The following is a 22,500-nucleotide window of genomic DNA, read 5'->3' as shown; positions in this document are numbered from 1 at the left end:
ATATATATATATAATATATGTATATGTCCCTATGCATGTAATCTAAGGTTTCGCTGTAAATTACTTTGCATGTATATGGCATAGTAGATTATTACTTGCCTTACATTGCAGCTATTTTCCTTTCTCGCTTGTTGACTATGAAAATCACATCCGGTCATTAGGTATATTTGCAATTTTTTCCCCTTTTATACGTACGGTCTCTCTCATCCTTTTTCTCTAGGCATATTGTGATTGGTTGAAAGTTGTTCCGTGGTATACGTTGCGGTACCAACAATGATTCAATGCGTGACGTGTAATCAAGGATCAAAAAGACCTGCCGTTTGACACATTTGAGGTAATTTGATATATAACAGGTAAGAGCAGAAAACGTTTACGTATACGTTTGTACATGTATGAGCATACCCTCAAGTGTTTGTGTCTGTATTAAAATATGCACACAATTACACACATGGTCCTACATGTATATATCTAAATTATGCTTGTGTTTGCATATATGTGCGTGTGTGAATATGTGTGAGTTTATGCGTGTGTGTGTGTATGTGTGTGCGCATGCAGTTCGTGCGTGTGTCTATTCTTGTGTGTACGTCATTGCCTGTGTGCAATGTAATACGTTACCGAAATTGATACTTAATGTGAGAATTACAAAACACTTCGAATCCGTCTTATTAAAAAATGAAGGATAGTTCGTTTAAGATATTGTCTTGTCTTTACTCTTCATTCCAACTACTCTTCCTCATCGAAAAATACTCGGGGCGGATGTGGTTTCCATAAAACATAGAGATTAAATTGAATTCATAATACCTCGTTAATGAATTCACATTCTCCAAAGTGTCACTACCACACACACACATATACATTAAAGATAAATAAATAAATATATATATATATGTGTGTGTGTGTGTGTGTGTGTGTGTGTATGTGTGTGTGTGTAAGCAAATATAAGTAGACATCTGTGTGTTTTGTTTGTAGTTTTTCTACGTAAAATCCTGTGTAGCACGGCTGGAGAATACATTTCATTATCTATATTGTATACTAGTTAATTTTCACTTTCTGATTCTGTACAAAGTATAAAATTACTTACGGCATCTTTTTGTCCTGTATATACATACACACACACACACACACACACACACACACACACACACAATCATATACTCACGCACACACATAATCTCATATATATATAAATAGATATATATATATATATATATATATATATGATCACGCCGATGGTGTATGTTCTGGAAAGCTATAACCTTTGTAACTGGGGTTGACTAGTCTTTGAAAGGTAATTCTTTGAAAATGCCAAACATTTGAAAAAAAAAAAAATAATAATAAAAATAAGACAGCTACAATAATTTAATATATATTCAAGATAAATACAAATCTCATTTCAGAATATCGAGCTTTATCAATGACGCTAGAAGCAACTAGACGGTGCTTCATATTTTAAATACTCTCACGTTTTTATTTATGCATCATCGTCATCATCATCATCATCTTCATCTTCATCACCACCATCACCATGTTCGTCATCTGATGCTGAATTATCATTTTTCGTTTTTACGTTTCCTTTCCAGTTCGTCTTCTTTATATATATATATATATATATATATATATATATATATATATATATATATATATATATATATATATATATATAAATTATTTATCGAACTTTTAGTTGATATGTTATCTTGAATCGTTTTTATGTTTTCTTTACTGGTCTCATTTTTATTTTATTCCCCTTAATATATTTTATCTATTAGTTATTTATTTGATTTTTTTTCTATTAGTTCTTCAATAGATGCAGATTTTTGTTGCTTTCTTTTATTTTCCGAAACTAAAAGAATTTCTCTTTCCTTGAAAGTGTTAATATTTCCTATACATTATCCAACAGCGTGTTGAATATTATGCTTATTATTAAATTTATTATTATTATTATTATCTCTGTTTATAAATGGAATTTGTAATTAGAAATGTATCTCATCTCTTACTAACTTTGGAATGTTGTCATATCAAATTTTATCTTTTCATGTAATAAATAGAAAGTATGTTTTCACTCGAACCTAAGGAAAGGAAGGTTTCTCATTAAATAATACAATATTTGAGTATGAAAAAGAAATTACAAAAAAAAAATCAACCGGGGAGTCATGCCTGAAGGAAACTAAATGTAAATGACCCTGGTTGCAGGAGGGATTGGCCAAAATGGCAACAACGACATCAACAATAATACCAACACCACCAAAAACCATCACCGATACCTGTCTCACTAACAACAGCAGCGGTCAGCATGAAATCTTAAGCTACCAAACTTAACAGCCAAATCTTCCTCAAATTACACTTTACTGCTTTCTTATTTCTGTCACGTATAAGAAATATGTTGATCTCATAGTAAGGCAAAAAATACCATTTATCCAAAGTAGTGCGCAGAAGAACGGAATCCCGAACTGCCTTTGTTCAAAGATATTACGTTGTTGCTGCTGCTCTAGAAATTGGATTTGCAACACAGCAACCACGGGGACACTGGATATTGTGACTACAGAATTTTAGGTAAAGTCTATTGGTTGTCATGGAACTAAGGTCGAAGATAGCATTTGTTCAAATTACTGATCAGTGGGGTCAAATCAAAAACCCCGACTGAAAGGAGTTTCATATTATATAACTTTTATCTTCTCTCCTTTTTACCCAACAAAAGCTATATCCTGATTTTCATTAATTCGATGTTTAGCGTAAATTCATCAATAACAAGTAGTCAATACGTGATGCAGAAAATGGACCGTATCATGCAGATATGTGCGAATACACACAGACGCGCATACACACACAAACGCATGTACACACTCTATCAATCTATCTATCTATCTATCTATCTATCCCTCACACGCACACTCAAACACACAGAGACACAGACGAAAACACACTTCTCGATCAGTCCACCAGCTTCGGACCTCCCACCACGAATACCTGGGCATACAGCAAAAAGTATGATAACAACATACACAAAACGCACTCACACAGAGACACAAGACCTAAGGCCGGCCGTAATTGATCTATAATTCCGTACATATCGATTAATGTACCCATTCTATTGACAGATATACAAGTACATCGCTTCCTGACTTATGGATTCTTCGACACACACAGAGAGAGGAGCAGACATACATACATACATATATATATATATATATATATATATATATATATATATATATATATATATATATATATATATATAGGAAATCAAGACAAGCAATTGTTACAGGTAAAATGATCTTCACAATTTATGCACCCATGTAGTATTGAACACTCAGTAGCATGTGAATATATATATATATATATATATATATATATATATAACGTTTCAATTTTGTTCTATGTACTCATTTCCTTCTTCGCATTGCACTAAAACAGCTATCCAATCATTTATACATACGCGCATATATATTTGTCGACGTGCGCATTTATGCAGATGAACCTAGTATGTGTGTTTGTGAGTCTGTTTCTGTGTATGTGAATATAAATGATATGGCAACGCACTAAGAATGGAAATTTTAGTCTTCGGAAATATAGCCATAAAGACATTACTTACAACATTTTGCTAATTCTTCTATACAACAATGGTTCTCTCTTCTTGTCTCTATGACCATAAAGGAATTTACATACATAGTTATATACGTATATATATATTAATATATATATATATATATATATATATATATATATGTGTGTGTGTGTGTGTGTGTGTGTGTGTGTGTGTGTGTGTGTGTGTGTACATATATATGTATGTGTATATATATGATATATTTGTATATGATATATGTATATGTATATATATATATATCTATAAACACACGACCATGCACAAAGACATATATCAATGTATATATATATATATATATATATATATATATATATATATATATATATATATATATATATGTGTGTGTGTGTGTGTGTGTGTGTGTGTGTGTGTGTGGGTGTGTGTGTATCTACATCTTCGACACCATACAGATACACAAAAGCATTCGTAGTAATTTATATGCGTGTGCGGATCTGAGTGTGTTAAACGCAGGTAACCAGCTACAAAACCTGAAGATACAACACATTATGCAAGCAATCTAGTACGAAATATCCAAATGACTCTAACTGGTATATATATAGGAAATTACAAATAATAAGCTGCAAATGAACTTTGAAACAGCCCCCAAGGGTAGAGATGTGAGCGAGCACACACATCCAGAGGCACGAATACTTACACAGACACCGACACACACACACACACACACACACACACACCCACCCACACACACACACCCACACACACACACACACACTCACATATGTTGGCAGATTATTAATGTTTTTTATGCGCTAGTATATACATGTATATATATATATATATGTATATATATATATATATATATATATATATGTATATATATACACACACACGCACAGACACACGTACGTGTGAATATTGATACGAATATATATGGACATGTGTGTATGTTTGTAAGTGCGTGCATGTGTACATGCATACATATATGGCTTTATATTTATATCTATATATGCATGAGCCTGTCTGTGTGTGTATTTCCGTACAGATAATGGAAAAGCACGCCAAAATTCCCCTCCCCACTTCGACGGAGAATGCGCTGTTGAGACTTTCGTAAATTAGTAAAGCCTCGTTTTCGTTCGAACGCAGTCAGCTTGGTACATTAAACAACACTGATCTCTAAACGGATGGGAATATTCCGCTTCGGGACTCTTAACTTTCCCGAAAACCACTTTGCCTCTATTAATTCAGCTATTTTCTTTCTCTTTCTGCTTATAATTGTTTTATTGTATCTTTATTAGCATTGTATATATATATATATATATATATATACAATTATATTTGTCTTTTTTAAATATTTGGCATCTTCTTGCATGCCTGTAGTGGCTACATGATCCTGTAGTATTTCTAACGTGTGAAACAAGAAATGTATCTTGGTAAACGAAGTGGATGAGGCCGAACGGATCGTTAGAATTATGGCGGCCATCCTTTTTCTTTTACTCCTGCGTGTATGAATGGATGAATGTCTTGTGTTTGTAGGTATCAACTTGTCAATGTCTGTGCGTGCGCAGACGTGCGTGTGTTTGTGCTTGTGTGTGTGTGTATCTGCGTTGGATGAAACTTTAATAGCATTGTGTATTCAACTGTAAGTAACGTGCAGATAGTTGTATGAATCCATCAGTTTCTTCCTATATATATATATATATATATATATATATATATATATATATATATATATATATATATATATATATATATATACCAATACACATCTATACCAATGACTTTTTAAACAGCGCCTTTATCATACGATTTTAAATACCATCTCTATCATTGGATTGACAACACGGAAATTCATCCTTTTCTTTGATGAGTGGATGTGCTACCTAATAATGATTATCAATTTTGGATTTCATTATCCATATAAGGGAGAATCTCCTAATTGTAATTTCATGGTCCTTTATCTTAAACTAAAGACAATAATTGGTTACAAATTTTGGCACAGTAATTTTGAGGGAATGTGTCAATGGGTTACATCGACCCTAGTGTTCACCTGGTACTTAATTTATTGACCCTCGAATGGTTGAAAGGCGGAGTCGACCTCGGCGGAATTTGAACTCAGAACATAGCGACGGACTAAATACCGCTAACCATTTCGTCCAGCGCGCTCACATTCCTGCCAGCTCGTCTTAAACTAACGACAATATTGATAAAAAAAAACCCAACCATATGTAGGACTTCACTTACGCTTATACAACGTATGCTAATTTTGAATCGGATAAAAATGTATACGATAAAATTTAGCTTGTCTATGTAGCAATTTCATGAGCTTAGGCTAAATACTTTTCTTTCGTCCATCGTTAGAGAATGTTGTTTCATAGTCATACTGATAAGACAGCGCATGCGCTTGGTAGTTCAGTCATCTTATATTCCACTTCCATCACTCAACTTTCCATTGTCTTTGTTCCGTACAAATGAATTACAGTCCAATTTCTCTTTAAAAATTATTACTTATTCCAGATTTTCTTGTCGTTTCACTAATTAGGCATGTAGGAGGTGAAATACGAGTCCAAGTCTGGCAAATCGCCGTTTGAAGCCGGTTTTCCTTGAGAGATATGTCCACAAGGAATAGGCATCATTTTGGATACTATCTTCATTAACTTCATTTGTCTGGAGCGCAATATCTTTTATATTTTGGTTTCATCTGACATATTTTCGAGGTATATTTTCGGTTCAAGAAAGGTGAATACAGTAGATGGAATGTTGTGAGTAATGTAAAGAAAATGACGAAACTGGTAGAAATGAAGGAATATACTACATATATAGATCTCTGTACAAGGCAAAGAAACAGAGATCGTGCGCATGCGCTCGCGGACGACCAAGCACGCGTCTACTAAAAGATATTATGCGTCCTTCACTAAATGAAAGCTCTTGAAAGCTGTAAATAAATATTGCACTATAGAAATAATTATACGCACAAACACACGTACGCACGCACGCAGACACACATATATATACAAAGAGAGACAAAGAGAGAGTGGGAGAGAAAGAGAGAAACAGGTATACATATGTGTGTGCTTGTGTGTGTGTGTGTGTGTGTGTGTGTGTGTGTGTGTGCACGCATATATATATATATATATATATATATATATATATATATATATATATATATATATATATATATGACAAAAGGCTGATATTTAGCAAGGTGAGACACACATAGGAAGGAAAGAAACAAAGGACCACTGATGAGGTCACAGAAGTGTGACGAAAGAACTCTGGGCGAAATAAGATTAAGATTAATGTAATATAAAGCTGAAGCAAATTAACACCAAATATACAGTGCGTGTGTTTTTATTGGCTAAACTGACAATATGACCATCCCCAAGTACAACAACAATATATATATATATATATATATATATATATATATATATATATATATATACACACACATACACATATATATAAGTTTATCTGTATTATTGTCTGAATATATATGTTTGTGAAACAGTTACGTGACATTTTACGAGTGTTTGTGTGTATATATATATATATATATATATTACATACATATATATATATATATATATATATGTATAATCATGACTATATAAGTGCGTGTGTATGTGTGTTTGCGTGCGTGTGCGCGGTCGTCTCTGTAACTCACTACATGCCTATACGCGCGAGTAAGTATGTTCGTTGGTATACATAAGAACGTCGTTATGTAGGTCAAATGAAGTAGATACTTAGATTGAAGTAATCATTCATAATTTATAGGGCAATATGTATAAATATTAAAATACATAGCGAGAGAACCAAAAAGGAATTGAATGAACGAAGAAAATCGTAAGAAAACTCGGAAGAGTAATGTTGAGAAAGCGGAGAGTGAATATAAAGGATTCGGCGCTTAAGAGAGAAAAAGAAACTATTTCGATGACAACGTAAAAGACGGCGCTGATAAGACGTGAAATTATAGGGTGAAATATAAGCAGAGAGGAACTAATAATCAACAAACAATAAATTGCAAGTGAAAAATAGAGAAACACACAGACGAAGATATTTAGAAGCCTAAATGGGCAGACAAATACATCGATACATGTAGATATATATTCAATATATATACGTATGTATATATATATGATGTGAGCGTGTGTGTATGCTTGTGTATGTGTGGGGGGGTATATATATACATATATATATATATGCGTGTGTGTGTGTGTGTGTGTGTGTGTGTGTACGTGTACATGTATGTGTGTGCGAATGTACGTGTGTGTTTGTGTGTGTGTGTGTATGTGTGTGCGTGGTGTGTGTATGTGTATGTGAATTTGAAGAAAACGAATATGAAGATCATGCAATATGGCGGCGTTAGAGCTAAAATACTTCTCAGGAATATTAAACATACCATAAATACAAAGATATCTGACCAGCAGCTTTATTTATTTTCTATATAAGAAGCGCAACCCCTGAGGTTTTCGCCTTAAGCATATGTGTAATATGCAAAGGGGAATATGAATCAGAGAAGAGGTCAAACTGCCTCCAAAGATATTATTTCAAAGGTAAAATCATATCCAATAGCAATTATCTGTACCGCTGAAAATCTTCAAACAACTGAAATTATAAAAGTTTACATATTATGCTCCAGAAATTTTACATATTATGCTCTTACATATTATGCTCCAGAAATGGTGATGTTTGGCTTACAATAATTCATCCGCCATTCGAACAATATGGCCACACTATCTCATTTGGTTCCTCAAAATAATAGATTTAATTGAGGTGATGCCTCCAGATGCAAGGGGACATCTATGTTTGGAGCAAAAGAACTCCATTTATTGTTTAAAATGCGATGAAGGCATTTTTGGTGGAATTGTTCTAACAATTTAAAATGCATTTCATAAGTCCACGTTTCAACAGGAATGGTAAGACAAATGATTTGTAAATAGTCAACTTTGTATTCTTGTTTTTATGTCGCTGGCACCAAACGCGTGACACCAAGCCACCAAATGCTTTTGCAGCCCTTTGGATTCGCAGATGTATTTCTGTATCAAGATTTTCATCATTTTGTACAGAGCTTCCAAGGTAGATGAACGAATCGACAACCTCAAGTAACTTACTCTTAACAAAACTTTTAGGAGGCTTACAAACAGCACCGCACGCAGGTTGATGCATTACAAATACTGTTTTGAAGTTGATGATCAAACCAAAATTAATCACAAGCTGATTCAAATATATTTAGTAAACCCTCGACTATCGCGGGTGTTACGTTCCAAAACGCCTCGCGATTGGTGAAAATCCGCGAAGTAGAAACAGTCCTGTACTGTATATTTTTTTTAAAATTATTTTCATAATTTGCACATAATTATTTTTATAATTTGTATTTATTTATTTTATTATAAATGCCAGACAACACCGCGGAGCAATCGACGTAAGCTTAAATAATAAACCGCGATAGGTGAACCGCGTTATGGTGAGGGATTAGAATATGTGTGTGTGTGTGTGTGTATGTGTGTGTGTGCATAAAAGATATACTCACGCGTATACACACACACACACACACGTAGTGAGATTGAAAGATAAGATAAAAAGAGAGCAAGGGGAAGAGAGGTTGGGAGACAACCAAGATGTAATGAGAAGCACACAAAATCAGAGAATGGAGAGAAGTACATTAAAGTGAGAAAGAGAAAAAAGAGAAAGAGGTGGGAAGTGTGTGAGAGAGAGAGCATGCGTGTGTGAGGGTGAGTGTCTGTGTGTGTGTGAGACGGACAGACAAACAGACAGACAGATAGATTAGGAATGAAGGAGATCTAAAGAAGAAGGAAATTAGCGAAACACAATAAATAAAGGTGTTAGAGTCATTCAAATATTCTCTATGAAAAGTGAGTGTGAATATCTGCATTGGTAAACGAGCATATACGTGTGTGTCTGTGTGTGTGCGTGTGTGTGTGTGTGCTTGAGTTATTTAATTAATTGAAACTTGAGAAAACATAAAGACGGAATATTGAAATAGGAAAAAAAAAATAGAACAAAAATAGAACAAAAATCCGCGCATATCAAAACTGGCAATAAAAATACCGCCCAAAAGCAGCAGTACCACCATCGCCAGGACCGATATCATCATTATCATCATCATATATCATCATCATCATCATCATCACCATCATCATCATTATCGTCATCATCAACATCATCCTTATTGTCATCAACATCATCATCATCATCATCATATATCATCATCCACATCATCGTTGTCATCATCATCATCATCATCATCATTACCGTCATCATCATCATCATCATTATCGTCATCGTCCTCATCGTTATCGTCATCATCATGATCAACATCATCCGGATCAAATCATCATGATCATCATCATCATCATTGTCATCATCATCATCATCATCATCATCAACTTCATCATCATCATCATCGTCGTCGTCGTTATCATCAACAGAAGCAGACGCAACACCAACAGCACTTGTCCTGCTGTAGTCATCATTAGCGCTCGTAACGACAGCAGCGCCCCCAAAAGCATTATGGTCAGCAGCAAAGGAGTCCACATCTGCACCAGCATCAGCAGCACGATTGGCACGACCAGCCACTAGGACAACCGTCACAAACTTTGCCGCTTCTTCCACCACCACCACCAACAACAACACGAAAACCACCACCACTACCATTAATTACTTCTGCATCACATCCATCCTAACCAATCGCTAACACCACTACTTACGTCAGCATCACCGTTTTCCAGCACTACCATACCGTCATTCACACACATACAGACACACACGTACACACACAAACGCCCGCGACACACATGCACGCAAACACACACACATCCACGCACGCACATACACACTCACGCACACGCACGCACTCTCTCTTTCTCTTTCTCTCTCTCTTCTTCTGTCTCTCCCTATCTTCTCTCTCTAGCTCTCTTTCTCTGTCTCTCCCCCAACCTTCTCTCTCTTCCTCTGTCTCTCTCCCATCGCTCTCTCTCCAACTACATATAACTACTCGAGCAGTAACAACACACATGTTACTAATGGTTTCAAATTTCAGCACAAGGCCAGCAATTTCGAGAGTGGGGTAGGTTGACTAAATCGATCCCAGTGTTCAACTGCTACTTAGTTCATCGACCTCCAAAAGCTGAAAAGCAACGGGGAACTCTGCAGAATTTGAACTCAGACCGTAAAGACAGCTGAAATGCCGCTTAGCATTTTGCCTCTCCTATTAACGTTTGTGCTAGCTCTTTGCCTTTCACCCAACAGCAATAGTAATACCTATCATTACCTTAGACCATGTTAAGGCAGTTCAAATCCCGCCGGGGTCGACCTTAATTTTCATCTCGGATCGATAAATTATTATTAAGTGCATGCCGTCAAAATGACACTGGGTTATAAATGTACGAAACTCAATATACCCAACATGACTACCCTTCTGATAAGGGTACACCAGGCACATGCATCACAACCATATGTGCGCGACATTGTGATCTCATATCAAGATAAACAGTGCATGATCTTGCAGGTGGGGCTCAGTTAAAATTTTCTTCGGGTCGAGTAGTCCATCCCGCTCAAAAGGTCACTGAATAAGAGTTGTTTAATGATGTTGAACAAAACACCCATGTTTCCAGAGGCGAGTTATTCAAACCCCAAAGAATTCCTCTCGTACGAATGGCTATGATGCTCCCTCACTACTCCTGCTTGTGATCAGAGATGCACATATCAGCCACCAAGGGACATGCTCAACTGGTTAAGGTCAAACAACTGACAAGCAAATCTGTGGTACTGAGCAGAATATTTGCTGTAGCCCATCTTTTATACCAAGACAAGACAATGTACATGATAACACTTCCGATCAGTGAAGATCAGAAGCCATGAGAACCATTGCCTGGTACTGAATCAGGGCATTTATTATTATTATTCTTATCATCATCATCATCATCATCATCATCATATCACAATGATCGTCATCACTACCACCAAGTCAGCGGCTACCACCACCGTCACCATCAACCGCCGCCACCACCATAAGCACCACCACCATCAACATTATCTTCATAATTATCATCGTCTTTATCATACATGGAAAAGAAATTAATAAACTTCTTAGAACAGAATCCAAAACAACATCAATCATGATGTTTGAAATATTCAATCAACAACAACCACAAAAACCAAACAAACAAACAAACAAACAAAAAAAAACAAAAATATCAACAGCAACATCAGCAATATTCACATCAGCCCGAAAAACTACAACAATAGCTACAAAAAAAAAACACTCGCTAACAATAACAACTACAACGAGCGCAATACCACGTTACAAACAACCACCGTCACAACAAAAACATGTCTGTCATCGTCGTCACCTGAACTACAGCAATCCTCCGTCCACTCCTCCTCTCCTCCTCCTCTACCACCACCCTCACCTGCACTCCACCTCCCTCCTCCTCCTCCTCCTCAACATCATCATCGACATCGTTGTTTTCATAACCACCACCACCACCACCACCACAAAAATCATCATCACCATCCGCTTCTACCTCCTCCTCCTCGTCATCATCATCACCGTTATTACCACCACCACCCCATCATCATCGTTATTATCATCACCATCGTAATTTTCATCATCATCATCACCTTCACCATCATCATTGTCTCTACCAGCAGCAAGTGCAGCAGCATTTTCAGCTTAATTTTAACCAGAAAACCAGCAACAACAACAACAACAATGATGTCAACAACAAGAAAAACATCGAATAAACAATTTGAAAAATGATGTCCCGATCAAATATGTGATGAGTGAATATGGAAATAACACAGCCAACGCTATCATCGCCATCACTATCACCCTAACGGCAACAGCACTAATTTGGGGTAAACACAACAGATACAAATCTCTCCTATTTCAACCCCACCCGACCCCAGCACCACAACCACCACCGACGCCACGACAACGGCGATGAGTAACTCCACCTCCACTGTCCCTTATGTGGTCGCTAAAATGGCCTCCAATTCAACATTCATTGACACTGTACTGTCTTATAAAAAAAAAAGAAAGCGAAAAACTAAAGGTCACCTTATCTAGGACGACAATGTGTTCCCGATACATAGGAAAGAGATGGCATAGTTACGGATGGAATTGTTTTAATTATAGATCCTCTCCAATAAAATGAGTGACATAAACGTGACAAATCCTAAACCAAACCTCTCAAGATAAACCAGTAACATTTCTAGCGATACGCCATACACAAGAGGAATTTTTCCAACACAGCTCTGCATAACAGAAATATAACAGTCAGGTAGAGCATCGGTTGTGCAACGGTGACGTACGGAAGTCATATCTTGACCAGAACAACGCGTGTAGTCCTGGACAAATTTATGAAGAAGTCTACTTAGTGGTATTTCGTCTGAGTTCAAAATCCGCGGAGGTCGACTTTGCCTTTCATCCTTTCGGAGTCGATAAATTAAGTACCAGTTACGCAGTGGGGTTGATGTAATCGACTTAATCCCTTTTTCTGCCCTTTTTTGTCCCCTCTATGTTTAGCCCCTTGTGGGCAATAAAGAAATAAACGTTCGCACGCCGGGCGAAATGCCTAGCGGTATTTCGTCTGTCTTTACGTCTGATTTCAAACTCCGCCGAGGTTGACTTTGCTTTCCATCCTCTCGGCTTTGATAAATTAAGTACCAGTTGCGTACTGGGTTCGATCTAATAGACTGGCCTCTTCCCTAAAAAAAAATTGGGGACTTGTGCCTCGAGTAGAAAGGAATATTATACAACGTAATACAAAAATAATTGATGATACGGGTTTCACCGTTCCTTCACGATGATGTGTAATCTTATTTCTATAACGGAATCTTTCTTGCGAAATGTAAGTGTAAGTGTTTAAGTATTTCCACCGAGAGTTAGGCCTTTAATGTAATTCTCACGATTCTGAGTAACCACCAAACAAAATAGTCCTTTTGATTTACAGCGAATGTTAAGAAGGGCAAATCTAACCCGGCACACGATCGGCGTTATATTTATCAGCCAACAATAGATTAACGACGAAATCGCTTCGGTTAAATGTCGTTCGATATTTGTTCCAAATCTTTACATTCTGAGTTCAAATCCTGCCGATGCAGATCTGCGTTTCAGTCACCCAGGTGAATATAACATAATTCACCAATCAAGTACTGTGGCTGAACACCTTTGATTCACAGTTAAATATGACAGGAAAGAATCAGCACTCGAACTGGATCAGTATTTTAATTATCATCCATGGATGGTTTCAATGCTTATTCATTTTTGGCTAAAATGCGTCGCGACAACGTTTGTTTTTTTGTGTTTGTTTTCAGATCCTCCTTTTTATGCACAAAGTTCAGATCTTCGGGATGAAAAGTACAGTTGATCATTTCGGTTGTCAATAAAAGAATGTAGCTGTTAGGTATCGATTCCTTCAAAATTATTCGTTCGACCTGCATCTAACTTAGAAATTATAATCAAACTTGAAACTATTGTCAATCACAGCTACCAGCTTTTGTATCATGTCCTCTTTCATCAACTGAAGTGTTTCCGATGCAGTCCTCCACTCACAGATTCAACATTTTTTCACACAGCCACTTACTGTTCAGGAGAACATGAAAACCCACTTCGCTGGACAAGGCCACCAACGTTCGTAAAATAAACAGTCGCTACCACACCCAGCCCTGCAATAATATGCTCACATCACTTAATTCTCCTCCTCCAACCGCAACGCTATTATAAACAATACTACTGGCACTTTAGAAATGTGTCACATGTCCCTTTACACTGACATCATATCTCATCTTTCTATTATAAACATCTCGATATCACGCGAGAAGTACGACAACGGCCACCACCTCATTGAATACAATACTTCTACATCCTATCTCCTTCATCGTCACAACTGCCTCCTCCTCTACATCCAGCCCTCGTCACTCCACCACTTGTACTACTAACTTCAAACCAGAATCAACATCTGCACTATCATCTCATTTCAGCCTCCACCAGATATGTCATCTTCAATCCCTCCTTCATTAGCTCCGTATTGCCATTCTCTCCATCCCCAATACCATCATCATATTTATCAATAGCATCAACAGCATCATCAACTCCATCACCATCACATCATCATCCCCCTCAATACAGCCATCAACCTCACAATCATCTCTTCACTGTCAAGTATCTCTAAGAGTACCATCATATATTTAACAGTCATCACAGTCACCAACAATAGCAACGAAGTAAGAACATAACCACCACCACCACCAACAACAACAACAGCAACAACAACAACACCAACATCACCACCACCTCTAATAATAACAAGCCTCCACTATCACGTTACTCCAATAAACAACAACCGCAACAACAACACCACCACCAACAACAACTAAAACACCAACAACAATAACACCACCACCACCACCACCTCTAATAAAAACAAACCTCCACTACCACGTTACTCCAATAAACAACATCTGCAATAACAACAACATGTCGGTTGCAACGAATAAATAACAGCAAACAGGAACACATATTCTGATGACCACAGCGATATGAACAGCGACACCATTACTACTAACATCGCCGCCATCACCAACACCACCGACACCATAACCATGAACAGCGACAACCGCCAATAACAAAACAAAACAAGACAAAAACAAGGACAGTAATCATTAACAGCAACAGCAACAGCAACAACAACAACAGCGCCGACATGTTCTGATGACCAGAGCGATATCAAATACAACGATGAAAAGAGATAAAAGTGTCTGGAATTTAATAAAATAAATGTTTAAGTCGGCCATTTTAGCTGTTCGTTTCCTCTTTCACTCTTGCGTATTCATTCCACTATTCTTTGACTCGGTTATTCCATGTTTATTTCTCTTCAATTCATTCGTCTTCTATTTCTATCTGTAGTCTGTTCTTGTCTTCTTCTTCTACATTCAACTAATTCAACTTACTTCTACCAACCTACAAACCAACTAACCAAACAAACGTACCAACTAACCAATTTTCGATATAAGCATCACTTACTTAGCAAAAGACCTAAAACGCTTTACAAAGACACAACATTCTATGTGATGTACGGGATACATATAGTTAATAGAATCTACACATTGTGTGTCTGATACAAGGCACATATTTTATCAACTACTGTGAAAATCGTCATAGAACCGGATGATTGCAGAATACTCCATTGAAAGTAACGGACGCGGTCGTGCTATGAAGCTCATACAAAGCCTCTAGACTTCTTCCTCCAACTCCCTCTCTTTCTCTCACTCTCTTTGTCTCACTCATTCCCCATATCTCTGTAACTCTTTCGGTTAGGCGCTTTATATAAAACTTAGCATTCATAAGAAATTATCTGATGGTTCAGAATTTGCATTTGCTTTTAAGATAAAACCCCAAATTCTCCCATAGAGAATATAAATTAATTCTAGCCTTTATAACTCCTAAAGATATTGCAGAATTTAGAATATACAATATATAATATATACACATATATATGTATGCATACATATTCATAAATATATACACTCATATATATATATATATATATATATATATATATATATATATATATATATATATATATATACATATACCTTATCCATATATACATTACTAAATGTGTGTATATGCGATCGTGTGTGTGTGTGTGCGTGTGCGTGTGCGTGTGTGTGTGTGTGTGTGTCTCTCTCTCTGTCTCTCTGAAACTCTTCATTACTAACTTTTTACGTTTCCGTTCAATAGTTTGATATGTGTGTAAAAAGTTTGCTTAAATGTGTGGGATACAGTATTGAATGGATGACATCAGACTACATTTTTTGCGGTTCTCCTTTCGTTCTTTTTGTCGTTACTAATGATATTGTTTCCGGATGTAGATCACTAAGACCTGTCATCCGAATTTCTCCGCCTGTTAACCCAATTTTTTTCCCGTTCTTTTTTTTTTTTAAATTTTACGTTCTGCGAAACTAGTGCTAGGTGTTCCGAAATCAGTTTTTACTTGACTGTAGGGGTCTGATTTAAGTGGGTTTTCACGGTTCTTCAAGAAGTTTGATAGAATGTGATGCGGAAGAATCGTAGAGATTCTGCCAGAGGCGAAAACAGAAAGAAGAAAAGAGAAAAGAGCAGCAAAAAAAAAAATGTAATTGATTGTTAATTTAATAATAACACAAGTCTTTAAAAGCTGGTATAAATTTATTTCTATTTAGAATCTATTTCGAAAAAGTCATCAAGTACGATGACACATTTACAACTCCGTACACTCTTCTTTAGCCTTATCTTTAAGTTTGTATTTCGTTCTCCAACGATGTGTTAGCTCTGTTATACTTTCAGCTAATAATAATAATAATAATAATAATAATAATAATAATAATAATAATAATAATGATAATGATAAAAAAAAAATAATATATTGACAGTGGCTCTCATGGCTTCTGATCTTAACGGACTGGAGATGTTATCCTGTCTTGGTATATAAGATGGGCTTCAGCAAATATTCTGCTCACTACCACAGACTTGCTTGACCCTAACTAGTTGAGCATGTCCCTTAGCGGCTGACAATTTGTGCATCTCAGATCACAAGCAGAAGTAGTGATGGAGCAGCATATCCATGTGTTGTTGAGAGTAATTCGCTGGAGTTTGGATAATTCATCCCTTGAAACATGGGTGTTCCGTTCAACATATCATGTACATGATAGCATGTCCAATCAGTTAAGATCAGAAGCCATGAGAACCACTGACTGGTACTGCACCAAGGCATTTATTATTATTATTATTATTAGTAGTAGTATTTAGGTGAGGTCGATGCTCGTATGTCTTCCAAATAGCCTTTCCGAGTAATATATCCCTGCCATATAATTTGCTATTCAATTTATGAAAATTACCTGGATTGCACATGCATTTAGGCACTAAATGGTCCATTAAATGTTCACTCACCGAATCTACATGTTTGTACAAATATAATGTAAGAAATCCATATTTTCCAAAAACAGGTGTACGCTTAATCTTCACTGAGTTTCAGACACATATAACATCTGAGAAATCCAGCAAATATTACAGCTACAGTCCGTTGAAATATCTTTATAGAGAGGTCCTGCTTGGGGAATTTCGTTTGTGGTTACTTATTCCTTTATCTATGTATTTAATTCCCTTCAAAATATTACTGTTGCCTAAAGCGTTGGTAAATATATGATAAAATTCGATCTGTGTGGTATTCAGTAGATTCACTATTGGAACCGCACAAATGTGGAGTGAAATTTTTGACCGTTTAGCTATGTCTCTAAATTTATACCCAAATACGCAGGTGTGATTGTGTGGTAAGACACTCGTCTCCCAGCAACATATTCTTCTGCGCGATCCTACATCGCGGAAAGTTAGGCAGCTGCTTTCTACCCTAGGCTCCGACCTACCAAACATTTGTCGATGGATTTGCTTGACTGAAACTGAAAGAAGCCCGTCATATATAAATATATTTATAATAAATTTATGTGAATATGTGTATGTGCCTTTTTGCCTGTGTTTGTCTCTCACCAGCGCTGAACAACTGGTGTTTCTGTGTTTAATTGCGCGTAACTTGGCGGTTTGGGAACATACACCAGGCTTAAAAACTAGCCACTGGGGCCGATTCATTCGACTAATAATTCTTGAAGGCAGTACCCCAGTATGGCTGCACTCGAATGACTCACACACACACACACACACACACACACACACACGCGCGCACACACACACACACACACACACGAACTGAATTTGATTAATGATATTAATTTTGATTGTTTTAAGTATTGTGTCATATATTTTGAGAGATATCTATTTGCATTCGTTTTGTAGACTCTTATCCTATATTTCACTGCAGGGTACTACAGATATATCAGAAAATAATTTTTAAAAAAATACTGCAGAAAAAGAAACAAGCTAAAAAGAACAGATTCATCCGATAAAAAAAAACCTAGAGGGATTCAAGAAAAGAACGGTAGAATGATACGTGAACAAAATTAAACAAAAGTTCTCCAAGAAAGATGTAAACAGATTGTGTGAAGGAAAGGAGAGCGAAAGGACAAGACACTGGAAATATACCTGAATAGATGTTTAGCATTGCATAGGTTTAGAGATTCATTAGGCTATTGGGTTTAGCAGACTGGAGAGTAAAACATACCGATGGCGTCCGTGTATAAGCTTCTTCACTCGACCTCTACCCCTTTACATATATACAAGCTTTTCTTCCACTACCTCTATCTCTGTCTTTATATCTCTTTCTCCTTGTGTTCCGTATATATATATATATATATATATATATCAGTAAATATATATATATATATATATATATATATATATATATATATATGTCAGTAAATATATATATATATATGTCAGTAAATATATATATATATATGTCAGTAAATATATATATATATATATATATATATATATATATGTCAGTAAATATATATATATATATATATATATATATATATATATATATATATATATATATATATAGATAGATAGAGAGAGAGAGAGAGAGAGAGAGAGAGAGAGAGAGAGAGACAGAGAAAATCGACAGATAGATAGATAAAACGACAGATAGAGAGAGAGTGGTATATATATTCTTTGTTAATAGGCATGTATTATAAACGCACCTTACGATTTCATGACGCATTGAATAATATGTGGAAGCTTTCGCAACTCCAACCTTTAAGTATTTAGGCTTAAAGATTTATTATAAAAGAAGTTACCGTTACCAATACGACAGTGATAATTCAGTGCTGTAAATTTTGATGTCATTATTTTATATGAGAAAGATGTATGTATCGTGAAATTTATGCGTATATTTATTTTTAAAAATGTCCGATAATTACTGTGATATCTTTCGATATAGCTTTATAGAGAAGAACGACTGAACGAACTTTAAAAAAATCTACGTAAAATTAAATCCTCTTTACGCATATGCCTCCATATATTTTTCGATAGGAACTCGGACAGGTATATTTAAGTTGAAACCGTTTAATATTTCCGCTCTCCGATTTAGAAATAAATGCCTCTATCACATTCTGCGGCACTATTGAATGATTTGGAAGAATATAGAATAATGCGGTAGCGCCCAGTTGTTTTTAAAGTAAACCTCAGTTAGAGCATATATAGTGAGTCTACTGGAAGTAAACGCAAATGAAATGTCAATTTGTATGATTCCCCATATTTAGTCAATGCCAGTATTTGCAATAAGAGCTCATTTCTTTACGGGTGGAAATTTTAAACTTAATTCACTTGAAATTAGCTAATTGACATTAATGAAGTTCGCTAATATTCTATCATGCGGAAAAAATAAAAAAATGATTAATTTCAATTGTCAGTTTCTAAATAACAACAGCAGTTCAAAATAAGAGAAATTCCCCAAATATATTCGTATCAAAGATGACTGTTAGGAAGAAAAACCGTTACTATTTATATTAAAGTCAAACGTAGCTTCCATGTAAATTACATAAGATTAACTACAAATCAATTTAAGAATAAATACTAATAACATAAGTACACTTTGATAGAGTCAAAGAAATTAGTCCTCATGAGTAACGTTTAGTTTATGAAACGTAACAATTAATCTGAAATATATATCCTCGGAATCAGCAAAATGTAATTAATAGATTCGTGTAAAAATGCTTCATAAAAACATCATACTAAAGCACTCAACAAGAAATCAGAAATAGTATCGGCATGCCTCGAATTGTTCATACTAATTCGATTAGAGAATAGCGAGGCACGAATAACAATATCTATAAAATGGGTTTATGTTACGACTATAGTGTAACAATTACCCCTTATAACACTTATATATGGTTCTTGAGGATTATTTCGGTAAAATGCACATATAATTAAATAAATATATATATATATATATATATATAAATATTCTGTAAGGCTCTTCTCTGTGACGTCACATTGATGTATCTATTAAAAAACGTATTGATAGTTACATCAAACAAGAATAATCAAATATAGCTACATAATTTAGATGGGTAATTTAAATAATATATTATAATATATCAACTGTATTAACGTAATATCACAGAAATTTCTCCACTTTACATGACATGCCATCAAATTCAAAAACGTTTAGCTGTCATGTGAATATATAACTTTCAAGAATTGATGAAAAAAAATATATATACCGCACCTTTGCAACCAAGCTTTGAATTCTCTTTTACGTCATGAGTGCTTTCACTCTACTTGCATATGTGTGCCTGTGTATATATACATACACACACACACATATATATTTATGCATATATATATATATATATATATATATATATATATATATATATATATATATATATACATATATATATATAAGCAATGTTAAATCTCTGAACGAGGTATTTTATATATATATACCAACATATATACACACGAACATAAAACTATGATATTCATATTTTCAAACATTTTATGATAGATATTTTCATGTAGAAAAGTTTCATGAATATAATTAGTTTTAAAAGATTTATTAACTTAAATGTATGATGTGCTAATATATTCCGAAAGGTAATCATTAATTGAGATGTTCTTATTTACTTCCATCATCAGTAAATATTGCTAGTCGTTATGTTTAATTATTTTGCTCAAACCTATCTTAAGGATTATTTCACATCCTATTCATAAGTACTTGTTGCAGATATTTAACCCGTATGTCATCACGAATCCGCCAGACATGATATCAATGTATTCAGATTCGAACTAATGGATACCATTTTTTTTCATGCATATTATAAATCTGGTTCTTCAAATTCAAGATAGAACAGAAGAATACGAAGGAGGCGTAGCTGAACGGTTAGCCGTTAGGGCTATCATATAGGAGTTTTCATCTATTGCCTTGAGCAAATCCTCAATAAATAGCGGCAGGTGTGGCTGTGTGGTAAGAAGCTTACTGACGAACCAAATGGTTCCGGGTTCAGTGCCACTGTGTGGCAGCTTGGGGACGTGTCTTCTATTATAGCCTCGGGCCGACCGAAGGCTTGTGAGTGGATTCGGTAGACGAAAACTGAAAGAAGCTTGTCATATATATGTTTGTGTGTCTGTGTATGTGTGTATGTTTGTGTGTCTGTCTCCCCACCATCAATTGACAACCGATTCTGGCGTGTTTACGTCCCCATAACTTAGCAGTTCGGCTAAAGAAGCCGATGGAATAAGTATTAGGCTTATAAAGAATAAGTCCTGGGGGGGGGGGATTTGTTCGGCTAAAGGCGGTGCTCCAGCGTTGCCGCAGCCAAATAACTGAAACCAATAAAAGAATAAACGTTACAAGTGTTTTTGCCCTGACACATTATGAAATGTTTTCTTTTGTACTTTGAAAATGACTTTATTCCAACCAAACCAAATCCTGCTGCTACAATAATTTGTCTTTAATGGTTTTATATATGCAGGGTGTATGAACAGTCTTGAGCCTCAAGAAAACAAAACATTGTACCAAACGTCTGATGAAAATACAACGCTTCCAGCCTCAAAGGCCTTGAATGTTCAAGATTTTCATACACCCCTCGTAAAGAAAATGAACTATGTTAAAGGTTTATTGTACATTTAGGATATATGGACACTGCAATATATCAAGTTTCGTGCCTCTTATCTCCCACATGTAATATCATGTCTGAAAATGTTATTATGTTTCATCAAATTATATTATTATGTTTCATCAAATTATGTTATTAACTTTCATTAAATTGAAACATATATATGTAAAAATACCTCCTATATGATATTATAAAAATCAATCTTCTGTAATGTTATATGAATATAAATATTATATACTTAATGGTGCTGTACAGTGCAGAAACAAATGGTGTAACATGCATCATATCCCCAAAGTATGGGTGTGGGCCACAAAATACTAGACATATCCATTTGATTTTCTGTGGAAAAT

The 22,500-nt window shown here is 35.4% G+C and overlaps 1 protein-coding gene across 1 annotated transcript in view; it reads right to left on the bottom strand.

Annotated features, from left to right (window-relative positions):
• LOC128249552 (uncharacterized) overlaps window positions 1–22,500 on the bottom strand; it is a 714,438-nt gene that overhangs the window by 222,527 nt on the left and 469,411 nt on the right. The window lies entirely within an intron of this gene.

The sequence above is a fragment of the Octopus bimaculoides genome, chromosome 15, assembly GCF_046866305.1.
Source record: "Octopus bimaculoides isolate indiv1 chromosome 15, ASM4686630v1, whole genome shotgun sequence".
NCBI lineage: Eukaryota > Metazoa > Mollusca > Cephalopoda > Octopoda > Octopodidae > Octopus > Octopus bimaculoides.
The sequence above is the reverse complement of the archived record's forward strand: the minus strand, read 5'-3'. Positions and strand labels throughout refer to the sequence as shown.